The sequence below is a fragment of the Cetorhinus maximus genome, chromosome 14 (assembly GCF_964194155.1).
Source record: "Cetorhinus maximus chromosome 14, sCetMax3.hap1.1, whole genome shotgun sequence".
NCBI lineage: Eukaryota > Metazoa > Chordata > Chondrichthyes > Lamniformes > Cetorhinidae > Cetorhinus > Cetorhinus maximus.
The window spans coordinates 42653074-42671326 of record NC_135892.1 but is presented as its reverse complement, the minus strand read 5'-3'; the positions used below and the strand labels follow the sequence as shown (position 1 = coordinate 42671326).

The following is an 18253-nucleotide window of genomic DNA, read 5'->3' as shown; positions in this document are numbered from 1 at the left end:
AGTGTTAGATTATTTAAATAATTTGGACTTGTGTTTAAAAAGTCTTGGGATGTGAGTAATTGTGGCAACTGATGAAGCTTTGCTGTTAAGATTTAAATGCATTCAGTTTATTCACAGCCTTTCAAGTAAAATGTAATTTGGAGGATATTGTTGAAAAGCTGTAATGTGTATGTACAAAGTTTTTTTTAGCACCCAGAGAGACTGGTAGCATTGCTGAAGTGAGCCATATTTATTATATATTATTGTACAATATATTTACAATGTAATGGTATCAAGGTTTGAGAGACTTCAGTTATGTGGAGAGACAAGAAAAACTCATACTCTCCTTAAAGCAGAGAAGGTTGATGGGAGATTTGATAGAGTTGGTCAAAATTGATGGATTTTGACATAGCAGATAGGGAGAAACTATGGTCTCTGACAGGAGGATCAGTAACCAGGAGCACAGATTGAAGGTATAAAAGGGCCAAAGGGAAGATAAGGAGACTTACTTTTCATGCAGTGAGCTGTTATGATCTGGAATGCAATGCCTGAAAGGGTGGTGTAAACAAATTGAATAATACTTTGAAAAGGGAATACTTTGAAAGGGCGATTTGGATAGCTCTTTCAAAGATTTGGCACAAGCACGATAGGCTAAATGGCTGCCTTCTGCTGGATGATTCTGTGATTATAGTGGGCCTCAGAATTTCCAAAACCAAAAATACTGAGCTGAAGCAGGGATGCTACTGCCATGACATTAAGTACCCAGAGAAATCTCCTTTGCTGTTTGGTGGTCAACAGGAAAATAAATTTATCACTTTGTAGTTATCAAAGTATATAACCTAAGAAAGAAGGGAAGAAATGGATTTAATATCAAAGATTTGTTAATTAGGTATCAACTTTAACTCAGAGGTAGCACTCTTGTCTCTGAGTCAGGAGGTTGTGTGTTCAAATTCCACTCCAGGGACTTGAATACAAAATCTCAGGTGGCACTCTAGTATATTACTTAGGGAGTGCTGAATTGTCAGAAGTCTTTCAGATACAATGTTAAGCCAAGGCCCTGTCTGCCCCTCAGGTGGACATAAAAGATCCCTCAGCACCATTTGAAGAAGAGCTGGAGCATCCTTCTGGCATCTTGGTTAATAGTTATCTCTCAACCAACATCACAAAAACAGATCAATTGGTCATTTATCTCATTGCTGTTTGTGACACCTTGCTGTGCACAAATTGACTGCTGTGTTTCCCTGCATCACAATAGTGATTACAGTTCAAAAGTACTCCATTGACTGTTATGTTCCGAATTTATGAAAGGCATTATCTAAGTCATTCTGTCTTCAGATTGTTTTACGAGCATTTTTCTGTTTGCCAAGACAGAATGGATTGATTTGATTCAACTTGATGTCATTTCCCTGGGAGCAGGTAGATCTGTACCCGCTTACTGTTAACTCTCAGCTAAGGAAGTCCTGATTAATTACATCCTACCAGTAGTTCTGAGGTCTGGAATTCAGTTTTTGACCCTAGAGATCATGTAACATCACCTGCTTAGAATTCCAGTTAATCTGCCACTACCTCCAAGTTCAGGAGAGCTTAGCTCTGCATCATAATTAATTTTTAAAAAATCATAGGATCTTATCAATATCACATTATTTAAATTATTGTCTGTGAAATGCCTGACCATGGTGTGACAAGGCAGAGGAGCCAAAGTTGACACCCTGTATGTTTTCAACCTAGAGAATGATACCACGGTGTTCAGTGATGATTTCTGTTTGTTGATTTCAGGCATGTGAATTTGTCTGTTCACTTCCTGTGCTTGTTCATCTGTGCCTGATGTGGCCTCCAGCCCACCTTTTGCTTGTATTATTCTGAGAAAAGCCTTTCTCTAGCAGACACAATGAGAATCTCTCAGTTGCTAAGAAATGTGGGTTTCAATGACCCACTCCATCCCCATCTCCTGTCTCCAAGGGGACAGCCTGAATGTTGCAGGAAATCCAGGGGAGAAGTATGGCAAAGACAAATAGAGAGGGGCTTGGAATGGGAGAATCAAAACACGAGTGAGGGTCACGTACAAAATAGAAAAGAAGGAAAGACTGAGTCCAGATTTTCCGACTCCTGACCTGCTGCTGCCTCTCATCTATTTGAATCTGGTGAGAGTGAGAGAAAATCATTAATGATTTGGAAATTGAGTTGTGAAGGAGACAATGCCGTGGCCCTTGTGTTTACTGTGGATTCTCCCGGAGCAGGTTGTGCCATGACAGTTAAAAGAAATGGCAGCACTCATGGAGCGGAAGGAAAGGACAGGTGCACTGTCGGTCTCGAAGTAATAAAGATCGTCGACGGAAACATTGGAGGTAAGAGTCTGAAGGAGAAAAGCACAAAAGAGGAGAGTTGAACAATTGGTAAAAATAGAATGCCGAACAAAGAAAGGGAAAGTGGACAGTAACTGACCAAAGAAAGCAAATTAGATTCATGTGGGGGGTGAGGAAATTAAAAGAAACTGCAAATTGGTGAACAACCTAGAGACCACAACTAACAAAGTTATGAAGCCAATATATTAATTTACTATTACTAGATTACCCCCAACACACAATTCGCCATTATGGGTTAGATTTTCTAATCAGTGACTTGACAATTATGTCTGCTCCAAACTCCTGAAAAATGCAGTGTCAAAAAACCAAATTTTCAGGAACATTAATCCGGATTCTTCTTAGATTATAAAATAAATCTAGTGGAGTATGAGAGCAGAAAAAATTACTGGAGCCTAGCCAATAAAGTTTGGCATAAATGACTGGTAGGCATACAATCTACTGCTCTTAACTCAAAGGTGCTTAATTCAAATTATCTGATTATTCTTTTTTTGGCCCTAAATTTGAACTTTTAAGTTTAGAGACCAGCAACTGCGAACTGTTTCCTATTGTTTACCACATTGGTAGGTTTAGAGGCTTGGGGCACAAATTTCAGTTAGGAGCCAGGGCTTAAATTGGATGGATTACCAAAAGGGAATGAGAACTTGGGCAGAACTTGATTCCACTCTATCCACTCTGGATTGAATTCACCCAGGGAGGGAAACAGGCAAATCTTCCAACCAGCTCCCTACATTGATTTGATATTTCTGAGGGAAGTTCCGGGTTGCTCCTTACAAATTTAGGGTCTTGCATTATATATTCTATCAGGTAGAGCAGTGCAAGTTACTCCAGTGAGTAGTCTGTGAGCATTTTTTGCTTAGGGGTGTGCCTTTACTCTCCAATATCTAATTTTAGATAGCATAACCCATGGACATAACAGCTGTATCTCCCTTATGATCTGGATGTCCATGTTTTTCACACATCTCTCCAGTTGTTTTGAAGACAGGCTGAAAAAATACTTGGTGTGGCAAGATCAGGTACTAAGTAAGTTGCTTTATTTCACAATAAGTGAGAACAGAGGATCAATCATGGTAGGATATGCTTAAGTCAATCAATGCAATCTGTTTTTGTGCAATATAACAAAATAATGACATGCTATGATGCCCTACATCAGTGCATCATCTTGCTTGACTTAAAAATTTTAATTAAGAAATTATTTTTCATTCTCATTCTGATCCTGAAAAAGATATGTCCTGGCAGATTTGTGTTAAAAAGCTCAGCTGACTGCTCCTCTCCCTATTACTTTTTTAAAAATTTCCCTATATTTACATTCTTAAGATGACGGTTTATGCTGTACAACCTCTGCCAATCACTTGGGAACAGGCTTGTCCCAATACAATGGGTTTGAGCTGTTTATGGATTGTGGAGACAGGTTAACAAATTATTTAATGTTTACAGTCTTTGAGGAAGCAACATAAAATGCTAACTCATACAATTTCAACCATCTTCCATTACAGTTACAACCCCTGTAGAGACCAATAATTTTAAACAAGATTTGAATGCCCAGTGACCAATCGTACAACAAGATTTTGAGTTTTTAAACCTTTACTGTAATAAGCTAAAAGCAAGACTAACTAACCATTACTTAGTCGGCAACTAATACTACAAAAAAGCTAACCTTCATTAATGTCTTAACACAACTGATAACCCATGTCACATATATAGTACAGCACACTTTCCACAGAATTACAGTCTATAGAAAACAGTCTACAGCCACTCCCAGCTTCCACTGGGTCTGGCAACCATCAAAGATCCTCTCCCTCAGTCTTCTCAGAATTCCCAAGCCGACTTTCAACATTAAGGCCCACTTGGGTGATTCCTTCTCTTGGGCAAATCTTCCAATATCCTTAAATCAATGCAGGTTCCTTCTCTTCAACCAATGGACAAACTTTCCCCAGCATTTTGTCTGATGGCTAATAGAGAAACAGCCTTTTTACTCTGCAGACCACAGCAACAGATGTTCCTTGTCTGTCTGTCTCTGTTCTAAGTCTCTGAGACAGAATGTCTGCAATAACAAGAACATCTGCCTCTACCTTTGTTTTCACTGTTAAACTGGCATGTACATTTCAATGATACATACTCTGGTCCCCAGGTATCCATATTAACCAAGCCACACAGGCTTGTCAGACAGAACCATAGCAGATCACACGACTCTTCATTACTCTGTTTTACCTTAAATTAAAGCCAGTTTAAAATAAAACCCACTTATAAAACCATGGGCTGAATTTTTCTGTTGGTGAGCAGGAGGCGGGGCCCACTCGCCGATGCGAAAATGATGTGGGATGACATCGGGCCCCATTTAATTCTTCAGGAAGGCGGGGGCACAGCGAGATCAGCTGTCTGCCCGCCGACCTGTCAATGGCCAATTGAGGCCATTGACAGGATAATTAAAACAATTAAAGGACCTGCCCGTCCAACCTTAAGGTTGGTGGGAGGCCAGGAGCCCCAGATGGCTTCTGAAAAAACATGAAACCTCATCCACCGGCGGGATGAGGTTTCATGTAGGGTTTAAAAAGATTTATTAAAGTTTTTGTGAAATTTATTAACATCTCCCATCTCGTGTGACATTGTCACATGAGGGGGACATGTTAATGATATTTTAAAGTTTCTATTTTTAAAGTTTGAAAAGCTTTCAGCGATCTCCCTGAGGCAGCAATTAGCCTCAGGGAGATGTGCGCTCTTTCGCGCGCATGTGCGAAAGAGCGCACTCTCACATTTGAGGAATCCCCCCCCAGCCCGCACAGGAAGCGTATAGCGCTTCCCAACGGACGTCACGCTGGGCGGGTCTTAATTGGCCCGCCCACTTAAAATGGCGGCGGGGCCCGCTTCTCCGGTGGGGATTGGCTCCCCGCCCACTGGAGTTTGGGTTGGGCCTGCCCGCCCGACAGGCAGAAAATTCTGCCCCATGTCTCTGTAACAGACTTTTGTTCTTAAAAAAATACATGAATTGCAAAGATACAACCCTTAAATATAGCACACTTTTTTACCAAATCTTTTCACTGGATTAATGGTCAAAACATCACAAAATGTGATGTCTCAGTGGAGCTCTTGCCAGCTAAGAGCAGGCAGAAATTCTTCTAAGGTTTTTGGTAAGATCACAGAAGCTTCAGAAAGGTAATCAGTCCCAGAGGAGATTGATTACCCTTATCCACCAAGCTTATCAAACTTTCAGGAGCTGAGGATTGTAAAAATAACTAAAGTTCATCAGCCTGGCAAGGGCCTCAGGGCCTCTAGCAGAGCAGCTGAGATCTGTTGCTTGTAATTTCTGCATCATGTTAGAACTTCAGGTCGCTTCAAGTGTCTTAGGTGACCACATGTGTGTGCCAACTGGTTGCGCTTGAGCTCAAAGTTTCCAAGCATGAGGGGCAGCTGGAGTCACTGTGAGCGACTGAGAGGAGGTGGCCACCCCATAGGCGAGAGAGTTCAGGATAATAGATGGTTGGCATCCAAAAGAGTGGAAAGAGACAGGAAGCGCCTGAGCCTTCGGGGTGCGTTCCACTCTCAAACCAGCATTCAGCACTGGAGACTGCTAAGAGTGACGACATCTTGAAAGTGCATTTCAGACCATGGCACTGACGAGTGAGGATCAGCAGAGGGAGAACTGGCAAAGTGTAAAAATGCACTCATAATGCATGGTTAGGAGACAAACAGACATTTCCATAACTGTCATCGTGAGTCCTCTGGTGCCAGGGTAAAGAGAGGATGCAGGTTATCCACACATACTGTATCAAAGATGTAAAAAGAGCAGATATTGAGGTTCTATGGTCAGATTTCGGGAGTAAGGGAGGAAGTTAAAGATAGGGCCTTGAAGATAGTAATTGCTGGATTACTCCCAGTGCCATGCACTAGTAAGAGTAGAATAGGAAGATAGGGAAGATCAATGCATGGCCTGAGGCATGGCGCAGGAGGGAGGGTTTCAGATTCTTAGGGCATTGGGGCCAGTTCAGGGGCAGGAGGCACCAATACAAAAAGGATGGATTGCACCTCAGCAGGTCTAGAACCAATGTCCTCGCATGGAGATTCGCTAATGTTGTTGGGACAGTTTAGACTAAATTGGCAAGGGGAAGAGCACCAGCATATAGAAGTAGAAAAGAGGAATAAGGTTCATAAAGGAATGAGAGTGTTCAATAATACAAGAGAAGAAAGCATTAGGGTTAGACAAGAGCAGACTAAGAAGGATTATAAGGAATACAAAGATAGGTTTAAAATTCATGTATGTAAAAGCACAAAGTGTGGTGAGTAAGACTGTAAGCTACAATCGCAAATAATCATGTGGAAATATGTTATTGTGGCAATATTGATTGTTAGGGTAAAGGGAAAGGAGGGGCAAGAATTTCTGAAATGTGTTCAGGAAATCATCTTTGACCAGTATGTACCTGATCCAAATAGGAACGAGGCATTGCTGGATCTAGTGCTGGGGAATGAGGTAGGCCAAGTGGGCCAAGTTTCTACGGGGGAACATTTGGGTGAGAGTGGTCATTGTATCAAAAGGTTTAGATTAGTAATAAGAAGAGTAAAGAACAATCAAAAATAGAATTTCTAAATTGGAAGAGGACTAACTTCAATGGGATGAAAGGGGATCTAGCCAAGGTAATTTGGAATCAAAGACTGACAGGAAAAAACTGGTGATCTTTAAGAAGGAGAACTTTCTGGTACAGACTAAGTACATTTCGACAAGAGGGAAAGGTAGAGGAACCAAAGCCAGGACTCTTTGGATGAAAGAGAGATGGAAAGTACGATGAAACAATACAAAAAGGATGTATGATATATGTCAGGTGAATTCTTCAAACAAGAGCCAGGCCAAATACAGTAAGTTTGACAGAGGAAGTGAAGAGAAAACTAAGACTGGCAAAAAGAGAATATGAAAATAAAATGGCACTTCACATAAAAGGGAACTCAAAATATCTTCTACCAGCATGTAAGTGGGTAGGAAAAGGCAGGCCGGGGGCCTATTGGAGGCAAAGAGGATGACATATGTTTAGAAGGCCAGGGCAAGACTAGAATACTTAATGAGTACTTTGTATTGGTGTTTGTTATGGAAGAGGATGCTGACAAATTATCAGTAGAAGTGGAGATGGTAGAGGTGATGGATTGAGTGAAAATCGATGAGCAGGATGTAATGGAAAGGCTGGCTGTGCTTAGAATGGATAAGATCTGGATGGCTTGCATCCCAAAGTTGAGTTGAGTGGAGTGTAGACAGTGGAAGTATTTGCTATAATCTTGCAAATTTACCTAGATATGGGGGAGGTGCCAGAGGATTGGAAATTGGCAACTGTGACACCTTTGTTCAAAAATGGTGTAAGGATATTCCTAGTAACTGCAGGCCGGTCAGTTTAACATCACAATAATCAGCGAAAGAATTAACAGGCACTTGAGAAGATTTGAGTTAATTAGGGAGAGCCAGCACAAACTTGTAAAAAGCAGATTGTGTTTGACTAATCTAATTGCACTTTTTGATGAATTAACAGAGAAGGTTGATGAAAGGAATACATGAATGTTCCCATAGATTCATTTACGCCACAGCAGGAAGCCATTCTTCCCAGGAAGTACATGCTGTCTCTCTGTAGAGAAAACCAGTCAGTTCCTCCAGTGAAGCTCAACCCAAACTGGAGGAACAGCACTTCATCTTCCGACTAGGCACTTTACAGCCTTCCGGACTCAATATGGAGTTCAACAATTTTAGATATGAACTCTCTCCTCCATCCCCACCCCCTTTCCGATTCTCCCCCTTTTTTTTTTCCAATAATTTATATAGATTTTTCTTTTCCCACCTATTTCCATTATTTTAAGTGTATTTCCATCCATTGTTTTATCTCTACCTTTTAGCCTATTTCAATTCCTTCACCCCACCCCCACTAGGGCTATCTGTACCTTGATTGTCCTGCTTTCTACCCTTAATTAGCACATTCCTTTAGATAATATCACCACCTTCAACACCTCTTTGTTCTTTTGTCTGTGACATCTTTTGGTTATCTCCACCTATCACTGGCCCTCTATCCAGCTCTTCTTGTCCCACCGCCCCCCCCACCCCCCGCTTAAACCAGCTTATATTTCACCTCTTTTCTATTTTTCCTTAGTTCTGTTGAAGAGTAATGTGGACTCAAAACGTTAACTGTGCTCCTCTCCGCAGATGCTACCAGACCTGCTGAGTTTTTCCAGGTATTTTTGTTTCAGTCAGTCTCATTCCCTGCTCTATCCCTGTTGCCTATATGATTTTAAGAAAACAAGAAAACATTTGGCAAAGAACCAAATAAAAGGCTAGGTAACAAAATTGAGGCTCATGGAATAGGAGCATCAGGGTCTGCTTGGATGAAAATTGGCTTATGGACAGGAAACAGCGGGTTGTGGTAAATGGCTATTTTTCAGACTGGAGAGTGGTAAACACTAGTGTTCCCCTTGGACCACTTTTTTTTAAATTAAAAAATGACTTGGAATACAGAGTAAAATTTCAAAATTTGCTGATTATACCAAACTTGAAGGTTTGGCAAACAGGATGATGCCAGTCAACTGCAACAGGGCAGAATTAGGACATAACAGAATAGGTAGACTAGTGTCACATGGAATTTAATGCAGAGAAGTGTGAAATGATGCATTTTGGCAGAAGGGATAAGGAAAGGCAATATGGACTAAATGGGCCAGATTCTCAGGCTGAGCCAATGTTAGAAACAGAGGTGGACAGAGCCCGTAAGTACTAGCACACCAGCGTGCCAGTTTCTCAACCTTATTTCTGGCATCGACCATTTTAGTCAGGGCGGGTTCAAGCCAACGGGGCTTCCTGCCCTGAGGCAGGCAGCCAATTAGGCTCACTGAGATGCTTGTTAAGGCTTGGTAATGGAGGCCATCTGGGATTTTCCAGTCAACCAATCAATCTCCAGTTTCCCGACATACTGTTGGTAGTTCAACCGCCTGGAGGTGGGTACATGTGTACAGGCTGGGATGCCAGTGCTCCAAGTAGGCCTAGAGGCCCTGCTTGCCTTACTGCCTGCATGTGGATGCAGCCAATAGTTGCCCTGTAAAGCAATTTCCACCGCCAAACAGTGGTGGTCTTTGATTTTTCTATTTTTTAATTTGAATTTTTAAAACGATTGCTGAGTGGGCACCTTCATGTTGCAGTGCCCCTCAGTTACTTGACATTCATTGCAGCTGGTTGCTCCTCTGAATCAGGAAGGCTTTTGATTGGCCCACCAGCTTCGAGAGGGAGCCTGTTTCCATGCCAATTAAGGGAGTGTCCCTGTCAAAATTGGTTCTGTTCACCACATTTAAGAAGGATGTGAGAGTCCTTGAGAGGGTACAGAGGAGATTTACCAGATTGGTTCCAGGTATGAGGGATCTTCGCTACAAAGTTAGTCTGGACAAGCGGGCTTGTTCTTGAAGCAAAGGAGGTTGAGGGGAGTACTGAAAGAGATGTAAAAGATTATTACTGGCTTAGATAATGTAGACAAAGAAAAGCTATTCCCATTAGTTGATGGTATAAAGACTAAGGTTTTTGGGCAAGAGATATGGGGAGATGTGAGGAAAAACCTGTTTGCACAGTGAGTGCGGAACTTGCCCGCCAGGGGGGTGATAGAAGAGGAGATGATCAATGAATTCAAACGTAAACTGTATGGGCACTTGAGGGAAATAAACCTACAGGGCTACTCAGATAGAAGGGAGAAATAAGACTGACTGGATTGCTCTATAGATGGGCCTAATGGCCTTCTGTGTCATTGTGACTCAATTGCTTATTCTATCTTCCCCAGCACCAGATCAAAGCAGCTGCAGGTGGCAGTGCAAATGACTGCACTGCTGGAATTTGGGATATGGTCTGAGTCAATCAATTTGCAGATCGATAAAGTCTGTTTCACTGTGCCCTTAGTCTTTAGTGGCTCTAGCAGTTGCCACTAGGATAAACTATCTGGATCTAGCAGTTCAAACTAAAAATAGTGTCAATATAAAAGCAACTTTATAGTTAGAAGAGAGAGAGATTAATTATCAACCCGGAGTCTAAGCTTGGTTTGAATTCAAGCCCCAGAGGGCAGTATATTAAGTCAGTGAGCCACTCTGTGTCTGGAACCATTTTTAAAACTAAGTATTGCGTACTACATGCCGCAGGGGTCTGAATGATGTAAACATCTTGATTTATAAGCATCAGAATCTCTTAAATGTGGTGCAACCTTAACTTTGTTTGTGTAAAAACAACCCAAAGCCCATAGTTATGTGCCTTTTACTGTTCTCACTTTTTAAAATATTACTCAGTAGTCCAGTTTATGATGAGCAACAAAAAAGTGAACCACGCCTTCAATTCCAGATAGTCTTCAAAGCTGATTTTCCTGTGAGAAGCTCTTTACTATAGAAACTTTTACCAGTGCGTTCAGAGGAAATTGATAGTTCAGTGTGTCACGTTGACTTGTGTTACTTAGGCATCGTTCAATTGATTTAGTTTAGTCACTTAACCATCTGTTACTCATCAAGTTTTATGTCAACAAATCATGAACCAATTAAAACAATGGGCTGGATTTTCACTGAGTTAGGATGACTTGGAAGCCCTTTAAAAATGATGGGCAGACCCCGATTCCAGGATTTTTGACCCCATTCCTGAGGTTTCTAATTTGCAGGAGTGTCTTTTAAGGGTGCGGTCTGGCTCGGGTCATGAGCACAAACCCAACCTAGCCAGCTCCATGGCAGGGATAGGCATGTTGTAGTCCTCCAGAATTTTCATGGAGTTAGGCCAGATTTTCAAAGAATCATGGCCACATTATGTATTCTTGACTGAGATCCTAAACATCCATTAGAGTACTAAAACACTTGAGCCCCAGGGAAAATATTGGCTGATTGACAGTTCTGGCTCTCTGATCTATGCTGTCAATTTCACAGTGTTTATTTACACGAGCTAGAGTTTTCAGGTACTTGCAGTTTCTGCTGTTAATACTTTAAAGGATCTGGATGATTGACACTTTTATTGGCCTGCTGTAAGAAGGACTTTTTCTTAAGAAAGTAAAATGTTGTCAATGAATAACTTTTTTAAACCATTTCTTTTACGCATTCCACTGTTACTATAGCTTTCATTGCTTCTAAATATTGTATTGTGGGTGAATGGTCATGGAAGTGCCATAGCATGGCATGGGGAGCATAAGGGGCTGCAGAGGCTGTGTTGGGGGCATACCTAGGTATAGGGGAATGAGGAGACCTAAGGGGTGGGCGGGGGGCATGAGGGGCCATGGGGCGGTTGGGGGGCATACATACAGACATAAGAAATAGGATCAGGACTAGTTCATTCAGCTCTTTGAGCCTGCTCTGCTATTCAATGAGACCATGGCTGATACTTCAACACCAATTTCCTCTACTATCCCTGTATCCCTTGATGTTTTTAATATGTAGAAATCTATCGATTTCGGTCTTGAACATTCTCAACAACTGAGCCTCCTCAGCTCTCTGGGGCAGAGAATTCCAAAGATTCACCACCCTGTGAGTGAAGAAATTCCTCCTCATCTCAGTCCTAAATGGCCTGCCACTTATTCTGAGACTGTGTCCCCTGGTTCCAGACACCCTAGCCAGGATGAAGCATCCTTCCTGCATTTACCTTGTTGATTCCTGTACGAATTTTGTATGTTTGAATGAGATCATCTCTCATTCTTCTAAACTCCAGAGAATAAAGGCCCAGTCTATTTAATCTTTCCTCAAAGGACAATCCTTCCATTCCAGGAATTAATTCCGTGAACCTTCGTTGCCCTCCCTCTATGGGAAATATATCTTTCCTTAGGTAAGGAGATCAAAATTGCACACAATACTTCAGATGCAGTCTCATCAAGGCTTTATATAATTGCAGTGAGACATCTTTACTCCTATACTCAAATCCTCTTGCAATAAAAGCCAACATACCATTTGTCGTCTTAATTGTTTGCTGTACCTGCATGTTAGTTTTCAGTGACTCATGAACAAGGATACCCAAGTCTCTTTGAAGTTCAACACTCCCCAGCCTCTCACCGTTTCAGAGATACTCTGTATTTCTGTTTTTCTATGAAAGTGGATAACCTCACATTTCTTCACGTTGTAGTCCATCTGCCAAATGTTTGCCTACTCGCTTAGCCTCTCCAAATCCCCTTGAAGCGTCTTTGCATCCTCCTCACAACTCACACTTCCACCTAGTTTTGTGTCATCTGCAAACTTGGAAATGTTACATTTAATCCGCATGTCTAAATCATTGATATAGATTGTGAATAGTTGGGGCCCAAGCACTAGTCACAGCCTGCCAACCTGAAAATGACCCATTTATTCCAACTCTCTGTTTTCTGCCCATTAACCAGCTCTCAGTCCAAGCCAGTATATTCTTCCTAATCCCATGTGCTCTAATTTTGTTTACTAACCTCTTGTGTGGGACCTTATCAAAAGCTTTCTGAAAATCTAAATATACCACATTCACCAGTTCCCCCATATCTATTCTAGTTACACCCTCAAAAAAACTTCCAACATGTTTGCTAAATATGATTTCACTTTCATAAATCCATGTTGACTCTGCCCAATCCTACCATTATTTTCTAAGTGTCCTGTTATTACATCCTTTATTATAGATTCTAGCATTTTCCCTCCTACAGAAGTCAGGCTAACAGGTCTGTAGTTCTCTGTTTTCTCTCTTCCTCCTTTCTTAAATAATGGGTTTATGTTTGTCACCTTCCAATCCAAGGAACCATTCCAGAGACTGTAGAATTTTGAAGATGATCACCAATGCATTTACTGTCTTTGCAGCAACCTCTTTCAACACTCTGGAATGTAGATCATCAGGTCCAAGGGACTTATATGCTTTAGGTCCCATTAATTTCTCTAGTACTTTTTTTATTAATATTAATATCTTGCAGTTCTTGCAGTATTTAGACTTGTCCCTTTATTCTCCATTATTTCTGGGAGGTTTTCTGTATTTTCTTCTGTGAAAACAGACACAAAGTATTTGTTTCGTTTTTCTGCCATTTCCTTATTCTCCATTATAAATTCTCCTGACTCCGTTCATAATGGATCCACATTTGTTTTTGCTAGTCTTTTCCTTGGCATGAGGGGCCATAAGAGTTGTTTGGGGGGCATACCATGGCATGGGGACATGAGGGTCCATGGGGTGGGTGGGAGCCATGAGGTGGCATGGATGGGGCATGAGGAATGTAGGGGGATGTGAGGGCTGTAGGACCTTTCTGTTTTTATTATAACTAGGACAAAGTCCCACAGCACCAGGACGGGCCTTTTAAACAGCCCGCCTCTGCACCCAGCACAAACTTCTTCCCTGGTCGGCTGGCTGTACTGCCGCCCTCATTTACCCCCGTCACACCGCCCCCCCCCCCCCCCCCCGCCCCACCCACCCACTACATTGTAAATCATGTCCTTGTGGACATTTTCTCCCAAGGCAAGCTGGATGAGTCGGGAATTTTCCTGACTCCCGCCACCCGCCTTGAGGTTGAAAATCCAGCCCAAAGTGAAAATACGATTACAGTCTGCTTTCTTGGAGTGCTTGCAATTTTTTCATGCCACTTGTTGGTATCTAGTTTTGAGAATTGTTACAGTGCTTTTACCATAATGTAAACAAATGTAAACTATTTCCAGTTTTAATAGTACAGTATGTGACTGCCTGAAACAATCATGGATATTCCAACAGATTGTGTCTTCAATTGAACAATTATCAATTTCACATATAATTACTATGAGATTTGATGTTGGATAATGCAAACTACAATCAAAATCTGCAACCACAAATTATTTTGATGTGTAAGAAATTAGTGAGTGAAAAAAAAAATCTTATACTTTCTCTTCTCTCCCAAAAACTATAACTCATACTGAGGTGCCATTCTTTGAATGTCCTTAGCTTCACTGCAGGATTTGAGTGTATGATCTAGGCTGACAACTCTGCAACACTGAGAAAATGCTGCATTGTCAGAGGTGCATCTTTTGGATGAGGACTTAAACTGAGACTCCATCTAGCTATTCAATTGGGCATAAAAGATTGCTTTTGTTTAGCAACTACTGCATACCACCCTGCCGCCCCCCACCACCCACCCCCACCACTGCCTGAGCAACACCACCAAACCAGGTCTTCGTTCATTCAGTTGCCGTATGGGAATTGGCTTCCACATTTACCAACAGAACAATGACTGCATTTGAAAAGTAATCAGTTAGCTGTGAAGTGCTTTGGAACATCACAAAAGATTAAAAAACACCATATAAATGCAAGTTATTTTCTTATTTTCAAAAAGCGACTCTTCATATATGGTCTGATTGGGGGAATGTTGGGATATCACTACAAAGATCAGTTGTATCTTTAAATAGAAGTTAATGGATTATAGTCAGGGATGGAAACCCTTGTTGATTAGCCCCCAACATATTCAAAATTTTGAAACAGGATGGAGTCCTGTTGAGATCAGTTGACTCCAGGGCCTTGCCAGAATATTATGGATTTGTGTGTCCTGCATCATGTACTGCATATGTCCACAAAGATATGTAGTGACCTTGTAACAATTATGTTCCTTGTTTTCATCTCTTCTTGGTGAAGATGCTGATTCATGCTGTCATATGTTTCTGTAACTGCCAGCAAACCTCCAGTATTTCTATCTTCTTGTGAGCACCTGAATATTGAGTGTCAACAGGCTAGTTACCCAGGGAGAGCATCACAGCCAAGGCAAATCCTTCGTTCACCAATGTCTACTTTCCTGTGCTTTCCAGCGGGGATCACTGAATAGCAATCAAGACTTGGAGCCCTGGCTGAATCTTTTTTCCTGCTGAGGACAAATCTTGTTTCCCAACTCTTGTCCCAGCTGAGGTCATGTAGCCAACATAGATCAGAGAATCAAAAAAGGGTGTCTTCTGGTATGTATAGCTTAGCACTACACCGGCAGTGCCTTTATTAATTAAGCCATCGGGGCATCACACATTTACTGCTGTAACCAAAATGGTATTGAACTCTTAAAATGGCACTTCCTATGTAAAGTAAATGAATCCTCTACTAAAATGTTGCCACTTAAAAAAAAGCTTTTTCTGCTTTGTGTAAGCTGCCATCAATTGAGTTTAAATATAACTTGTCAAAATATTTGATTTAGTTGGGTATAACCTGTAAAGATTTGTGGAATTCCACACACTTTTAGTTCAGAATGTTAAAACACTGCACAATTAGAAAAGGCATGCTGTGGGAAAATTATCAGGGAGACCGATTCCATGGTTATTAATTGTATAAAGCATCTAGGAATTTAGCAGATAACTCTGGCTCACCCCTGTGAAATAGTTTTCATTTAATCTTTGTGGTAGTTCAGTCATTTGAGGCTTGCATTTTACTTTTCTGTAATCTAACATAGATCCACATTTATTGTAATAGTGAAGTTACAGTCTGTAAATAGTGTTGTTATGGTGATATAAATAATATCAACTTTTCTTCAGATGCAAGTATGCACAATAAAGCCATTACCTGAGTAAACTGGAGGTTTATTTACAACAATACAATTATTGAAGGTTTAAAATATTTGAGATTATGCCCCATCGGTTGCAGTAATTAAGTAACCTTGACGATAGACTATAGTACATTTCATAGGACTTTCTTCAGTTGGTTTGGTAGCCAGTGTATCAGCTCACAGTTTGTAAAAGTTGAGAATGGAATGGCCCATGACTATTGCTATTTATGACAATGAAGTTGAGTGCAGTCTAGCGGGAAATCCAAAAGAAGAAATAAAATTTAATAACTTTCAGCAGTAGAAAATTAGTTATCTTGTTTTTTAACCCCTTAAGTTATCAACATTACAATTGTGTTCCAATTTGACGTGAAAGGTTCTGGGAAAACCTATCTAAATTTGGGCCATTCTTCCCAGCCCCTTCCATAAGTTCCCACAGCCCCAGGGCTTGGGAGCAACCAGCATATAGGGTGGCCTTAGCACCCCTAGCCCAATTAAACCCCCTGTATGTTGTATGTAGCCCAAGCCTTATCCATACCCAGGATGCTCAGCCTAAGCCTCCTATTGCACAAAAGAGTTGACCTTGTTGAGATGTTTTGCTACCCAAATGTGCAGGCTGTATTAACTCTTCCATGTATATATGCAAATTTACATAATCACAGAATCATAGAAAACCTGCAGCATAGGCAGCCATTCGGCCCTTCATGCCTGTGTTAGCTTTTAGAGCAGTCATTCTTAGTGCATATATATCCTCACTTTTTGTCCATAATCCTCTAAGTATCTCGTCCTGAACCATCTGTCCAGCTACCTTTGAAAATTATTTATAGGATAAACTTCTATCCCCTTTTCAGACAGAGCATTCCCAACAATTCCAAATGAAACAAGTTTGCCCCATCTGCTCGCTGAATCTTTTGCTAATGATTTTGAATCCATGATCTCTGGCTATTGACACATGTGCTAGATGGGAATAGAATTCTTTATCTAATCTATTAAAACCTAACATCATCTTGAAAATCTCCATTAGGTCATGTTTTAACCTTTATTGTTCCAAGGAGAATGACCCCAACTTTGCCAACCCCCCACTCCCACCCCTCATATCGGAAGATATCTCTTCCTTGGTAAACGTCTTCTGTTACTTTTCTAAGGCCTTTACATCTTTCGTGAAATGTAGTGCCCAGAATTCCCCACAATATTCCAACTGAGGGAACAGCAGAAATTTTCTTTTAAGTTGCTTTTTTGTATATACATACTGCAGTGCTCATTTTCTACTTGTCAGTGGATAGCATTACACTGAAGATATTGGGGAGGTGCTCTCTTAATTTGACAGTATGTTGGGTGAGATCTCCTAAAATACTGCACTGGCAATTACAGAGGAGTGACAAAACTTGCAAAGTTTTATGAATAATCCAACTTTCATTCAAGATGTTGCATGAGATTCTGCTTACATGCATTTTGTAGCCTAGGCAATTTTATACTGAAACGTTTAAGAGAAAGAAGCATTTAACAGAAATAGTTCTGCAGTATAACTGCAAAAATAACACACATCTGAAGTATTTATCAGGGTGCATTTAATATTTATTTATTGTAATAGAACAGAGATGAATGCAAAAGTGTCTTAATGTCAGAGGCAGGTAGTGTTTTTACACACATTCACAGGCATTGTGTTGAAGACTATAGCATTGAGGTGGTTAAGTAACCTTTGCTCATACTAACTGCCCAAGCAAAATAAGCCACCATCACTCATTGGGGGAGAAATTTGTTTGTGTAGCATCGCAGACTTAAGTTGATTCCTCAGGAGCAGGTAGGGCCCTAGGCAAGAGGCAGAGATACCCAAGCGAGTTTCATCCCCCATTGTGTCTAACCAGGGACTAGTGAAAAATGCTATGATTAAATCATTGAAATTTGTTGCAACTTATCTATTCATTCTCTATCATAGTCTCTTTCTTTTTCACTAGCTTTTCAGATTGATTGTTTAACTTTTATACTTAAGTCAGAAGCTGTGATTTTAGCTCCTAATAAGTGTTTAAGCTTCTGACATGTCTCAGCAACTGTTCAGGTTTAATTTGGGTTTCTGCCCGTGCCTCACTAATGAAACTTGCATATTGGTGTCCAATCTAAATCCATAACAAGTCATGATGTGTAAACGCTTCTGCAAAGTGAAATGTTCTGTATGGTGTAGGTAGTTGTCTCTTGATGACACACACAGGGTATGACATTAATTTAATGCATTAACTTGTACAGGCAAGGGAGATTTTTGGTTTTCAGCCTGGGCACTAATTTTGCCAGTTCTGGCCCAGGAACAGACCAGAAGTCAAAATGCATCAGATTCTTCGGTACCATGGATCATTTTAACCTATTGATAAACATCCCTGTCATATTCAAAACAAAATTAATTACGTAAGAAATAACTGCTCGAGAAGGCCATTTAAGCCTTCAAGGTCGCTCCACTATTCAACAAGATTATGGCTGATCTTCTACCTCAAT

General features: G+C 40.9%; 1 protein-coding gene across 1 annotated transcript in view; it reads left to right on the top strand.

Annotated features, from left to right (window-relative positions):
• LOC144689614 (AT-rich interactive domain-containing protein 1B-like) overlaps nt 1-18253 on the top strand; it is a 198522-nt gene that overhangs the window by 41374 nt on the left and 138895 nt on the right. The gene's annotated exons all lie outside the window — the stretch shown is intronic.